A 15068-nucleotide genomic window follows, 5' to 3' on the forward strand; every position below is an offset into this window, starting at 1 on the left:
AAATGTTACCATCCTTTCTATGTGCTATAAATGGATGCAAAATGCATTAGTCTGGATGTTTTTTTTTTTAACCCCCCCCCCCCCACAAAAAAAATAAAATAAAAAAATCATTTGCATCTTTGTGACCTGAAAGCAGAGCCGGATCCAAAACCGGAGCCTGATGTCATTTTCTGCATCTGTCGTCCAATCAGTTTAGATCAGTTCTACTAAAAATAGTGAAAGGAAAACATACAACAAAAAAACCACAAAAACAAACCAGAAGACGGCGGTGTGAACGTGGCTTCGGGCACCATCTGTCCCATCATACATTATAACACTATGACATCAGGCTGTGTGCTAAGCTCCAAACATTGTGTATGGAATACATTGTATACTACAACAGATTATATGGTGTGTGTGTGTCTGTGTGTGTGTAAATGGAGAATCTCAATGTTTCCAAACAAATCTGCAATGCAAACTGGCATGTTGCAAATTGTCAGTTTGCTCTACAGGTTGTTACAATAAAGATTTTTTATATTACTGTAAACTTACACTGAGAGTTTTGCGCCTGCAGATCCAAAGAGGAATATGTGCAATGTGTACGCCATGTGTGAACATACATAAATTCACACCATTATTCCCCTTACATATAGTGGTGCACACTGCCTGACGCTTGGGCTGGGGTCTTCAATGATGATCCAGCAGCTGGCGGTGTTATCTGTGGCTGGTCTCCCTGAGATTAGTGATCTGTTTCTCTAATAATGATCCAGCAGCCGGCGGTGTTATCTGTGGCTGGTCTCCCTGAGATCAGTGATCTGTTTCTCTAATAATGATCCAGCAGCCGGCGGTGTTATCTGTGGCTGGTCTCCCTGAGATCAGTGATCTGTTTCTCTAATAATGATCCAGCAGCCGGCGGTGTTATCTGTGGCTGGTCTCCCTGAGATCAGTGATCTGTTTCTCCAATGATGATCCAGCAGCTGGCGGTGTTATCTGTGGCTGGTCTCCCTGAGATCAGTGATCTGTTTCTCTAATAATGATCCAGCAGCCGGCGGTGTTATCTGTGGCTGGTCTCCCTGAGATCAGTGATCTGTTTCTACAATGATGATCCAGCAGCCGGCGGTGTTATCTGTGGCTGGTCTCCCTGAGATCAGTGATCTGTTTCTCCAATGATGATCCAGCAGCTGGCGGTGTTATCTGTGGCTGGTCTCCCTGAGATCAGTGATCTGTTTCTCCAATGATGATCCAGCAGCTGGCGGTGTTATCTGTGGCTGGTCTCCCTGAGATCAGTGATCTGTTTCTCTAATAATGATCCAGCAGCCGGCGGTGTTATCTGTGGCTGGTCTCCCTGAGATCAGTGATCTGTTTCTCCAATGATGATCCAGCAGCCGGCGGTGTTATCTGTGGCTGGTCTCCCTGAGATCAGTGATCTGTTTTTCCAATGATGATTCTGGCCACAAATAACCACAAACCTGATCTATTCTGGAGGGAGACGCCTGGGCCCAATATTCCCATAGGTATGTGTGTGTATGAAATATTATATCATATTGCTTACTGTATTTGTATACAACAGTGTATATATCTGTAGAAGAGACAATGGTGTGTGTGTGTGTGTGTGTGTGTGTATGTGTGTGGGGGCTGGAAGTGAAGGAGTTAAGGCCACAAATAAACAAGAGAACAGGTGTCATGATGATTCTGCTAAGCAGATTTGCTTTCACTATTACTTCCCCTGTTGCAACCTTTGATCAAACAAAACGGTTTATTGTTTCAGGCCACACACACACGCATATATATATACAGTATACACACACACACACACGCATATATACACACACGCATATATATATACACACACAAACGCTTATATATATATATATACACACACACACACAAACATACACACGCATATTTATGCACACACATTCACACACATACACATATACATGCACACACATATGTAAATAAATACACACACACACACACACACACACACATATATATATATTATTCTAGCTCTGGTGGTCTGCTTGCCCTTTGGATGTGCCTGAAAAAACACTAAACTAGAACATACTATGTCTGTAAGAATACACAGCTGTCCCCAAAATCACACCAGAAATGTAGATACATTTAAAGATCATGTATGGATAACAATTCTTCCTTCTATCTATCTCCTATAATGTATTGGTATGATGGCTGTACAGATGGATGACACTAGGAGGTGTGAGCTGGCAGCATTCTGGAGTATTTCACTATTTGCACTTGGTATTAGGCACCCTCTCATTGACACAATCAGTGAATAATTCATGGAGCCAAACACAGATGTATCTATCTAGTAGCCGCTCCATTGTCCTGTGCATTGATCTGTGAATGATCCCGCTGAACAGTAACTAAAACATCCAGGGATTTAAATATATTGACAAGTGTCAAATGTTACAGTGACCTGTGTGGGTAATAGTATTATCACTATCATACTCTCTCTCTTCTATCTATCTCCTATCTATCTATCTATCTATCTATCTATCTATCTATCTATCTATCTAGATAATCTGTATCTTGGAGCAGCACCACCCGGGGTATGTTTGGGTGCCTGCGGGAAGTCGAGACCACGACTTGTATATTGTAGAAATCTCCGCGGCACTCCGATATAGTCAAAATAAACGTGATTTATTTCATAATGAAACAGCACAGCAAAGTGTCAAATAGCGACGTTTCAACGACCTCCGTCGTCTTTTTCCAGCGTTCACGCTTAAAAAAGATGACGGAGGTTGTTGAAACGTCGCTATTTGACACTTTGCTGTGCTGTTTCATTATGAAATAAATCACGTTTATTTTGACTATATCGGAGTGCCGTGGAGATTTCTACAATATCTATCTATCTATCTATCTATCTATCTATCTATCTATCTATCTATCTCCTATCTATCTATCTCCTATCTATCTATCTATCTATCTATCTATAGAGGAGAAAGGAGCCGCACTTCTTCACAGGTGTAGCGGGTGCAGTTGAATTATTACAAAAATGTGCAAAAACACAGGATGCAACGTTTCAGTTCTCTCACAGAACCATTATCAAATATTTTCGTGTGATATCTATCTATCTGTCTATCTCCTATCTATCTCCTATCTATCTATCTATCTATCTATCTATCTATCTATCTGTCTCCTATCTATCTATCTATCTATCTCCTATCTATCTATCTATCTATCTATCTATCTATCTATCTATCTATCTCCTATCTATCTATCTATCTATCTATCTATCTATCTCCTATCTATCTATCTATCTATCTATCTATCTATCTATCTATCTATCTCCTATCTATCTATCTGTCTCCTATCTATCTATCTATCTATCTATCTATCTATCTATCTATCTATCTATCTATCCTATTTATCTATCTCTAATGTGTTATTACCAGTGGCGGTCTTTGGCACCAAGCAACCCAAGCTTGGGGCCCCCAACATCCAGGGGGGCCCCCACGCCCCGCTCTTATGCTCAAGACCGCTGGAAAGGGCTGCTGCCCCGCTCACTGCTGCCATCTTAACTGTAACTATGAGCGCTTATAGTTACATGCAGCAGCACTGACAGGGCGGGAGACATTGGCTCCCTTCCTGTCAGTCACTCTTGTGGCCGCAGGAAGGGTTTTCCCTGCGGTCACAAGTGGCAGCTTTGTCCTCGTGGTGCCGGCGCTCCATTGACATCACTGGAGCATCGGAGCCAGGACTAGGGGAGTGCGGTCTCTTGTGATCGCAGGAAAAACCCTTCCTGTGGCCACAAGAGTAAAGAGAAAAGGAGACGCCCGGACCCAGGTGAGTATAAGTGTTTGTTTTATTGTGTTATATACTATATGGGTGGGGCAGCACACAGGGGTCTGTTTAACTGGGGGAGCACACAGGGGGGCTATATACTACTTGGGGCAGCAGAATGGGGTCTATATACTACTTGGGGCAGCAGAATGGGGTCTATATACAACTTGGAGAGCACACAGGAGGTCTATATCCAAGTGGGAGAGCACACAGGGGGGCTATATACTACTGGGGGAGCACACAGGGGTCTATATACTACTGGCAAGGCACACAGGGGGTCTATATACTATTGGGGGAACATACAGGGGGTCTATATACTACTTGTGAGGCACACAGGTGGTCTATATATAACTGGGGGAGCACACAAGGGGGGCTAAATACCCCTGAGGGAGCACACAAGGGAACTATATACTAGTGGGGGAGCATACAGGGGGTATATACAACTGGGGGCAGCACACAGGGGGTCTATATACAACTGAGGCAGCACACAGGAGGTCTATATACTTCTGGGGGAGCACAAGAGGGGCTATATATAACTGGGGGAACACACAGGGGTCTATATACTACTGGGGGAAGCAAACAAGGGGTATATACTACTGGGGGCAGGACACAAGGAGTATATATTACTGGTGGTAGCGCACAAGGGGTATATACTACTGGGGGCAACACACAGCGGTCTATTGTTTTGGAATGCGTGTCGAGGGGGGGGCCCAGACATAACTTTGCTTGGGGCCCCAGAAATGCCAAGACCACCACTGGTTATTACTCCAAGTAAACCAGAAAAGGGCAGATCAGTAAGTAGCACTGTGACATCACCCTGACAGCTATGTATGATATACAAAGTGATGCCGATCATGTGTAAGGGTCAGAACTATCTCTGAAACAATCCTAAGTTATAACCCGGCAGCATGTAACCAGATCTAGTTTGTGTTCAGTATTGGCCATTATCGTGCAACAACCTGGGTCAAAAAAATGGGAAGACTTTTTGGCCCTGTTGTCGGCCGGTCTATGACTGTCTTGGCTACTAGAGTCGTCTTCTTCTCAGCAGGGAGGCCACACCTGAATGCTGCTCCCTTCCTCTTACTGTCTCAGGGCTCGAACCAAGATGGCTGAGCACTCATATCAACATAGTGCCATGGTGTTTTATCTCTCGTACAGCAGAAGAAGCAGGATCCATTGTGGTACCCCTACAGCTTAACTAAGTCTTTGCAGCAAACAGAACAGGTGTGCCACTGCTAAGTATCCGTATCTGGTCAATCGGCACTGAGGCATTTTCCGGAAGGTTCCTATACTCCCCTGTATTATATGTCTCAGACTTGTAGTGTTCATATTGGGCCACAAGATGTCGCCAGAGAGTATTTCTATGCTGAAAACTGGCACATTAAATGTCTATTGAGGAATATTGTATAATGTGTTAAAGCTTGGCATCAACACTTCCCTTCCTCCTGGCCTACCAGAGGCAGATTCTAGAAAGTTCTTACCTCTGGCACTCCATGATCTCTTCTGTTCTCCAAACTGTGAGTCCAGCTATTCTTCTATCAAGATTTAAGCCTTAAGGTCACCCTGAGTTCTGAGCTGTCTTGACAGTTCCCCCTGTAGTCCTCTGGCTACTCTTCAAGTCTCCTATTAAAAACCTACTAAAGAGACTCTTACAAGTCAAGCTTAAAGGGGTATTCCAAGAATAATTAACTTGTCCCCTATCCACAGGACCCCCGGCAATCTCCGTATTGGCCCCTGGCTTGTGTGTTATGAATAGAGCCGCGAGTATGGCGTGAGACCCGCAGCTCTATTCATTCCTATGGAGGTGCCAGAGTAAGCACTCGACTCTTTCCGGCACATCCATAGGAATTAATAGAGCCGCCGATCTTGGAGATCGCCGCCGGGCTTTGAAGGTCAGACCATCATGATCTCATACTATAAATATTTCTTGAATTACCCCTTTAACCTATCCAAAACTATCCTCAAGTATCCCAAGAGGCGATCAGATTCAAGCTCAAGCTTCTGTATTCATACTTACTCTTAAAAGTTACTGTCAGTTTAAGAACTGTTCAGTAAAGCATTAAAGTGGTTAAAGTTATCCTAGACTCTGTATAGGTTTGTGATTTACTTCTGTTTAAAAATATCTAGTCTTCCAGTACTTATCAGCTGCTGTATGTCCTGCAGGAAGTGGTGTATTCTTTCCAGTCTGACACTGTGCTCTCTGCTGCCACATCTGTCCATGTCAGGAACTGTCCAGAGCAGGAGAGGTTTTCTATGGGGATTTGCTGCTGCTCTGGACAGTTCCTGACATGGACAGAGGGGGCAGCAGAGAGCAGTGTGTCAGACTGGAGAGAATACACCACTTCCTGCAGGACATACAGCAGAGGATAAGTACTGGAAGACTGGATATTTTTAAATAGAAGGTATATAATGTTCTGACACCAGTTGATTTAAAAATCATTTCCTCTGGGTACCCATTTATCAGAACCAAGTGCTACTCCCCTGAGCTCAGTGCATAATAAGTGGAAGTATACGCACCACTAATTCATATTCCCCCATCTAATATAAAGGTATACATAGCACAGGAGGAAGGTTCTAGCAAAATCAACATGAAGACTCCAGCCATGTCCTCATAATCCGCCATTTTGGGACAGAATAATCAGGTACCATACCAATTTTTACACAACAACTCCTTAAGGCTTAGTTCACACTCCGTTTTTTGCGATCCATTTTTTAAATCCGTTTTTGCAAAAAAAAAAACCTGATGAAAAAACTGATGCATTTGTTTGCGTCCGTTTTGATCCGTTTTTCCACTGACTTCCAAAATAATAAAAACGGATCAAAACTCATCCGTTGTATTTTAAAGTACACAAAAACGTAGTGTGAACCCAGCCTAAGTGGTTTTGTACGAATGAAAAAAATATTTTTAGAGCCCAGGGTGGAAGCTCTTGGGGGCCCACAGGCAGCTGTCACACTAGGCCCCGAGGCCCCTGTGGCCCATAACCCACCAGTATTATAAATGGCACATGGATGGAAGGTGAAATCCTTGTTAGAGATTCTGCATGGCAGCGCTGGAGCTTCGGGTTACGTCTGTGTCAGCACATGGTAGACATGCTGGGATCCTGAACAAACCTCAAGTACATTACTATAGGGATATAAATGTCACCTAGACGGTAAAAATACCCCAACCATGAACAATCAGCTCGAAAGAGTGTCTGCCGGGGCCAAGTGATCTGACCCCCTGAAGGAGGACGAAGCCGCATCTTCAATCGATAGTGTGAGATCCTGCAAAAAATCCTCTGGTATGATGGGCGGCTGGGATGGCGCACCGGATCTATATGCAAATACTATATAAACATTTAGAATAAAAACTCAAGTATTCACTTGAGTAATGAGAGGAGTCGGTCGCCCATTGCACTTTTTCATGTTCTCCAGGCACAATGGCCCTCCGAGCCCCCATAGCAACCGCACCGCGGGCCGAGGATGAATGGGAAGGAGAGAAAGAGTCATCGGGGATGAAGAAAGAAACAGAGATGGTTCATCCAAGAGAGAAAAAATGGCGGCACATTACATTACACGCTGTTTATGCAAAAAAAACCGGATGAAAAATGGATGAAAAAACAAATACATTTGCGTGCATCCGTTTTGATCCGTTTTTCCATTGACTTTTATGATAAAAAAGGGTAAAAAACAGACCAAAACGCATCTGTTTTTGTACCGTACACACGGTTTTGTGTACTTTAAAAAAACAATGTAACTTGATCCATCTTTTAACCTTTTTTTTTTTTTTACAATGGAAGTCAATCGGAAAACAGATCAAAACGGATGCACAGAAATGTATCCATTTTTACATCTGTTTTTCATCCTTTATTTGTTGTTGCATAAAAAAAAACAGATTGCAAAAAACGCAGTGTGAACCCAGCCTAACGCTTAGGGGAGAACAATGTTTCCCATGGGGGAACTGCACAGGACGTCCACAGAATGTCTATGGGTCCACACTACAGTGTCCGTGTGCTTGACATCACTATATGCATAATCCTTAAAGGGGTACTCCAGTGGGGAAAAAAAGTTTTCAAATCAACTGGTACCAGAGAGTTATACAGATTTGTAATTTACTTCTATTAAAAATCTCCAGTCTTCCAGTACTTATCAACTGCTGTATGTCCTGTAGAAAGTGGTGTATTCTCTCCAGTCTGACACAGTGCTCTCTGCTGCCACCTCTGTCCATGTCAGGAACTGTCCAGAGCAGCAGCAAATCCCCATAGAAAACCTCTCCTGCTCTGGACAGTTCCTGACATGGTATTATAAGAAAGGTGCCAAAGCAGTGACAAGGTCGACTCCGAATCTGGAAATTGGAGTATCCATGATTACAAACCAGGCGTGACAGAAGTACGTGCAACCTCCACTGGATCAAAATAAAGGCTGCCAAGATTTCCATCACACATGGAATGACTCCTGGTGTTTGGAGAAGTTGGATGCCGCTCAAGGGAGTCCTGGAAAACATGGATACAAGCTATGGCCTGTGGCTGTGTCTATCGTTTCCAGGACTCCCTAGGGCGGCATCCAACTTCTGCTGAACATTCAGGGTAGGAGAGCGCTGCCAAACCTGAACCGTTCAGTGTCGATGCCCGACACTAAAATTGCAGCCGTATTTTACCATTATTTTACAATGTGTGAACATAGCCTAAATGTCCGACAAAGGCTGGAATGGACAAGTAACAACCTAGCTCACCCTCGGGGCTCTATCACACGGGACGATTATCGGGCAAATTATATCATTCAAATAAAAACGATAATTGTTTTGTGTAAATGGCGACAACGATCCAGCGTCCAAAACGTTCATTATTTGTTCGGTACTGACACCAAAATCATCGTTGATCGTTCAGTGTAATTCCTCATATGCAGACTACGTATTAGACCAGCCGTTCTGTGACCCGCTGCTGTACCGGCCAGGTGATCTTTAGGGCCGCAGCGTTCTGATGCGGACGCATCCGTGCTCACCCACATCAGAACTCCCCACTGCACACAATGGAGAGTGCGGCTGGAGCCGGTGTGTGCACTGACATGGTTTTCTGCGGCCGCTATTCAATGAATAGCGGCCGCAGAAAACTGACATGGCAGTTGTTTGCGGCGCCGCTAGGGATCCCGGCCGGAGTGTATACGATGTGTATACGCTCCGGCCGGGATCCCATAGACAGCAAGGTAGCGTACATTTTCATAAAAATAATAATAATGGCCGTTGTAAAACGGAGGGGATTTTATGAAAATATACATTGTGTGAACATAGCCTTATAGTCCAAACCACCAAATTCAAATCAAAGAAATTCAAAGAATCAATAGTCAATTTATTTTGTCTAGAAAGAGGTAAAGTGACCCTGTCGCCCTCTTTTTGCATTATGACTTCTCTACACAGGTGTAATGGGTAAAATTTGCCGTTTTCATACCTTATTTTATATCATACGTCATGGTGCTTGTTCCAGTAAAAGCAATCTTTTATCATCTGTGGATTGTGCTATCTGGACAGGGCGTTAAGGACGAATTGCCACTTAGCCCCGCCCACAACGCCACACTTGCCCCGTCCTGTGATGTCATCACTGCATAGACCACGCCCCCTTATTGGTATGGGCCAACCTAGAGGGGGGTGGGGCCTAGGCCTTTTAGGCTGGCCTGTTCCAATGGCTGTCGAGGGGCGGGGCCTATGTGCAAATGACGTCACTGGGGCGGGTCATCGTTGACATTGTGGGCGGGGCTAAGTGGTGCTTCAGTCGTGAAGCCCTGCCCAGGTAGCACAATCCGCAGATGATAAAAGATAATTTTTACTTGAACAAGCACCATGACATATAATATAAAATAAGGTATGAAAACGGCAAAATTTACCCATTACACCTGTGAAGAGAAAAAGGGGGGGACAGGGTCACTTTAAGCCCCTATTACACAGGACGACTATGAGGAGCAAACGAGCGCTGTCAGCAAATGAAAGCCGGGGGGGGGGGGGCTGTCCGGGTGATCATCCAGGCAGCCCATAGCACATAGCAGGGGTCTGGTTACCGCTCCTATTCCACGGGGCGATGGCAGCAGATCGCAGCTGTATGAGTCGTTTGTCTTTCAACAATGCAACAATCGGTCGACATTGTTCATGTCGGCTGATCGTTGCCTTCTATTACACGGAACGATTATCGGCCGTAACGGCCAATATCCACCTAATACTGCTGATAATCCTTCCATGTAATAGGGCCTTTATACTTCTTTGTTGAGATTAGAATCTAGTGATTCGTGCTATAAATTCCGTCGCGTCAACATAATTAACAATTTTTTTACATTTTAATTGTGAGAATTTGCAAAAAAAAAAAAAAAGTTAGAAGAATGAATAAATAAAACAACTTCTGGCGTTTGCTTGATTCCAAGCTTTGAGTTCGGTGTGTTAGAATTGACCCCAGCACTGAACGGGTTATGTCATTTTTTGTTTTCAGCAGAACTTTTGCCCTTAGTAATGTGAGAGGCGGCTCTGCTCGTCCTGGAAACGGCCGTCCTCGCGGGATTACACAGATCATTTCATATACTACAGCAGCTTTATTTCATGCTATTTAGTGCCATGCTGCTTCATTTATAAGAGAACATGAATAGTCGTCCCGGCACTTGGCACATGATATGTCAATCTCCGGGGAGGTCACTTCACTGGGCTCCGAAATCCTTTGCTCACTGATCTCATCCAGCTCGAATGTGCAGCATCAGATGTGCCAGTCTGGTTACCAGCCAAAGTTTGTTTTGCTAGATTAATCGGTGTCTGGCGAATGATGACTATATTTCACTGGAAGGAAACGGGCAAATCGCAGGGCACTCACCTCCGGAGGGATCAATACCAGTCATAGGCGATCACTACACTGCAGTCAGTGGGACAGCGGATACAGATTAGCAACTAGTGTTAAGCGGAGATGCTGACTTGTTTGGGTTCCGCAACGTTCTCCAAACGAGAATGCTCAACATTTCACTCCAAATTTCTGGAGAAGTTGGATGCCGCCCTATGGCGTCCTGGAAAACATGGATATCGCAATAGACCATAGACTGTATGCATGTTTTCCCGGCAGATCTGGGGCGGCATCCAACTTCTCCAGTTAATTGCCAAGCGTTCGGGTTTGGCAACGTTTTCCAGGAAGAGTTCGACAAGTCCGCTTAGGCTGGGTTTACATATATAAGTTGGCATCAGTTGTGTTTTTTGCCTAAAAACTGACCACAACTGATGTCACAACTGATGCCAAAAATGCATCAGTTGTGATCAGTTTTTCTATCCGTCTTTTCATTAAAAACCATCAGTTGCCATCAGTTTCCATCAGTTGTCATCAGTTGTCACAAGTTGCGCTCATCAGTTGACATTCCCCAGTATGTTTTCCTGTCATTTTCAATGGGATTTGCGGGGGAGCGCACGGGGGCTATATACTAAATTGGGGGAGCTCACAGGGGGCTATATACTACAAGGGGAGAGCGCACAGGGGGGCTATATGGGAGGGGGAGAGCGCACAGGGGGGCTATATGGGAGGGGGAGAGCGCACATGGGGGGCTATATACTATTGGGGGAGAGCGCACAGCAATGCTGTATACTAATTAGGGGAGAGCACACAGGGAAGCTAAATATTACTGGGGGGGCAACAGGGGGGCTATATACTACTGGAGGAGAAACAGGGGGGGGTGATATACTACTGGGGGACCAAGGGGGGGACTATAGGGGAGGGGGAGAGCACACAGGGGGAGATATATGTTTATTTTGTGTACTATTTGCCTGAACGTCGGATGCCAGAGCCGAACGGCATGCGTCCTGCCCGGCGAGGCATCCGGCGCTCTATTCGATTGAATTGGTGCGGCGCCGCATCATCGGAGCGGCGGTCCGCCAGGACGCTGCAAGATGCGTCCTAACGCACCGACGGTCCGGTGATGCGGCGGCCACTAGTTCACCGCCGCACATTTTGAACGATCCCATTGAAAACAATGGGATCAGTTCAAAGATGCCTTTCCCTCCGGCGCTTTTCTCCTGCGCCGGAGGGAAACGCCGCCGCACCGCCGGACATATGTAAACCCGGCCTTAATACTCTTGACAACCCATTTTTAACCAAAATAAAAATAAGTCAATCTGATGAAACAATGAAACATTTATAGCAGCTGTGTAAAATTTTACGATTTGACAGTTTCTCTTTTTTTAATACATTTTTTTTAATTTATTTTTGATTCAGTGCACAAATAATAAAAACGGGATCATTCAGCAGGACAATGAGCAAAAGGAAAAATCTTATGGTAAAAAGTAAGACTTTGGTACCCTCTCTTAAGAGCAGAGCGTGGGAACGCCTCTTTGACACTTTGACACGTGTCTTTGGCATTTTCATTGGCTGGAGCGCATCACATGTCTTTCAGCTTGCTCAGCCAATCAGTGCTCTCCCATTCACTGCTAGAAGGCAGCAGAGAGGAAGAAGACCAGGCCTGCCCCCCCCTGCTCTGACGACATCAATCCAGTCCACACTAGCAAAAATTCTAGATTTTTCTACCTCATTGTGTTCTGGAATTTAAAAAATCTCCAATGATGTAATTTTTTCCGCAAGGTCGCTGTGTCAAATGATGTTACACCTCAGTCCCAATGGTGTCATGGCTTTCCACGTAGGCCAAGGCTCGGCGTACACATTGTGAGAAGACTCTGACTCTTTAACAATACTAACAAAAGAGTTCTATAAGGACACAAATGGATTGTGGGAAGGAGAAATGGCCCTGACACACATAATAGGATGAGCCGGCCGACCCACTAGAGCCGTTCTACAAACCCTATTAGAAAATATGTTTATACATTCAGCTATAGACTTTTACATGAGACAAATGCAAAGGCAAAACAAGAAAATAAAATGGGTTTCCAATGCATTGAAATCTTCAGGGAGAGCTCGGGGAGAAAAGAAGAGGACTGAAGACGGAGAACAATGGAAGCCTACACAATGGCCACTTCTACAGACAGACCTAATAAACCCGAAAAAAAAAAAAAAAAAAATCATAGAAAAAGGATGAGAGGGATGAAAGGGAAATGTCAGAAGAAGAAATCTAATGAAAGTAAATAGGCAACAGAGAGGGAAAGTTATAAAGCCGTGCTCTGAGCAGATCCGAACGTCCATAATAAAACGCCACCAAACAACAACATTTAGATAAAAAATTTGCAAGATTTATAGTAGAAAATTATTATAAATATATATATATTTTTAATTTAAATGATCATGGTCCCCAGCTACTGGCATGCTAACATCTCTTATTCCACAGCATCTGTCGGCTTTCCATTCCCTCCACTCTGCTTCCGTGTCCTAGCATGCATGCGCCGACTCTTTAAATTTAAAGGGGTAGCGCATGCTGCAATTTGCTTTTCTGAAAACTGTACCTGAGCAACACGATTCAATTCCTATCATGAACTATGAGGCTGTGTTCACACACACAGTATTTTTGGTTAGTATTTTGCTCCGGAGAACATTGGTCCACGCAACACTATGTATGACAATCAAAAGTTTGCTATGGGTCCCAGCCATGGTATCAACCTAACAATGGTATCCTGTGGATAGTAATAAATTATAATTTTGAAACAACCCCTTTAAGGCCCACTCTCCATTTGTGCATTTTATCCCTTCTATTGCACACACAGGGAGATTTATCAAACATGGTGTAAAGTGAAACTGGCTCAGTTGCCCCTAGCAACCAATCAGATTCCACCTTTCATTTTCCAAAGAGTCTGTGAGGGATGAAAGGTGGAATCTGATTGGTTGCTAGGGGCAACTGGGCCATTCCGAGGGGGGACCCCGCTATGAGCGCTGAATGGCTGAGCTGCCTTAAGAGGTCACGTCTCAAGCTGAAGCTCAGACCAGTAAGCGGCAGAAGGACGGGAGAACGGGGCGGTGTGATCCAGCGCTGGAACCGGTGTGATAAGTGACCAGCGGCCTCTATATCCACCCCCTTCCGGTCATACACTAAAAATACACCTAGCCCGGCGTACTTCTTTAAGTTTTTCTTTCTTTGTGTGAGGTTACCCTGTACATCCTCTACAATGCAATCACTACATGTTTTGCTGCCCTCTCCTCGTCCCGGCCTTGAACTTAATTCACGTTTTCAAGAACAATACGGAAATCACTGGTATTAAGTGATTCACAAAACGAGAAGCAGAATTTAGGGGAGATCGGTTACTCAGCAGCTGTAGCTCGTTTCAGCCCTATAAATGGATTCACACGTTGTATTGTGCACAGAAATATCCTTTACATTATGGAATGTACAGAAATCTTCCATATAATATCCTTCTGTAACGTTTTAGTGACCTTGGAGAAAGTGTATTTTTGGCGTAAGCGCTGTTATAAATGTTACATGACTATCACAGGTGAAGTCAGAATTAAAGAAGAACAACGGCCATTGACTACATAAATAAAGTGAAAATAAAGTGTAAAAAAAACAGCAAAAAAAATTTAAAACAACGTCCAATTTTTTATTTTAATGGAAGTCAATGGAATGACCCAATACAAATGGGGGGAGATTTATCAAACTGGTGCAAAGTAGAATTGTCTTACTTGCCCCTAGCAACCAATCAGATTCCACTTTTCATTCCTCGCAGACTCTTTGAAAAATGAAAGGTGGAATCTGATTGGTTGCTAGGGGCAAGTAAGACAATGCTACTTTGCACCAGTTTGATAAATCTCCCCCATAGTGTATGGAACAACGAACATTTTTTGCATGGACGTCAAATTAATATTCATGTTAATTTTTTTTTATGCAGAAGTTATTTTGCAAACAATTGACTTTTTCTCACTTGTTTGCACACATTTTTGTTTTTATGTCCTTTCCCTGTCTTTACTACTACTTCCAATGGGCCTTCAGTAAAGAACCACACCCAAAATGGCCTGAACTAGAATAATGTACCAACAGCAGTCACTGTAATGACGGGCACCCAAAATCCCTTATTAGGCACCCAGTATGTGTTAATCCATTCATTCTATGTTGTTTGTCAAGTAATATATATAATTTTATCAGTATTTGGTTGTCTTTTAAATATATCTTTTTAAAGGTATTTTTTAATATTGTTCTTATCATGTTATTAATACAATCATGGTAAATAAAATATTTTTGCAATGATTCAGAACTTATGCCCATAGTTTTGTTGTGTATTTATATTTGCTTTAAAGCAAACGTACCACCACCTTTTTTTTTAATATATTAACAGACCAGCGCCGGCATGTTCTATTCCCGGAAACTGGCCTGCCCTAGAGCACTACGGTACGCCGCCAGCCCCGTGTGGTGAAACCCCTCCCTTC

Source organism: Dendropsophus ebraccatus, chromosome 8 (assembly GCF_027789765.1).
Source record: "Dendropsophus ebraccatus isolate aDenEbr1 chromosome 8, aDenEbr1.pat, whole genome shotgun sequence".
In the NCBI taxonomy this organism is placed as follows: Eukaryota; Metazoa; Chordata; class Amphibia; order Anura; family Hylidae; genus Dendropsophus; species Dendropsophus ebraccatus.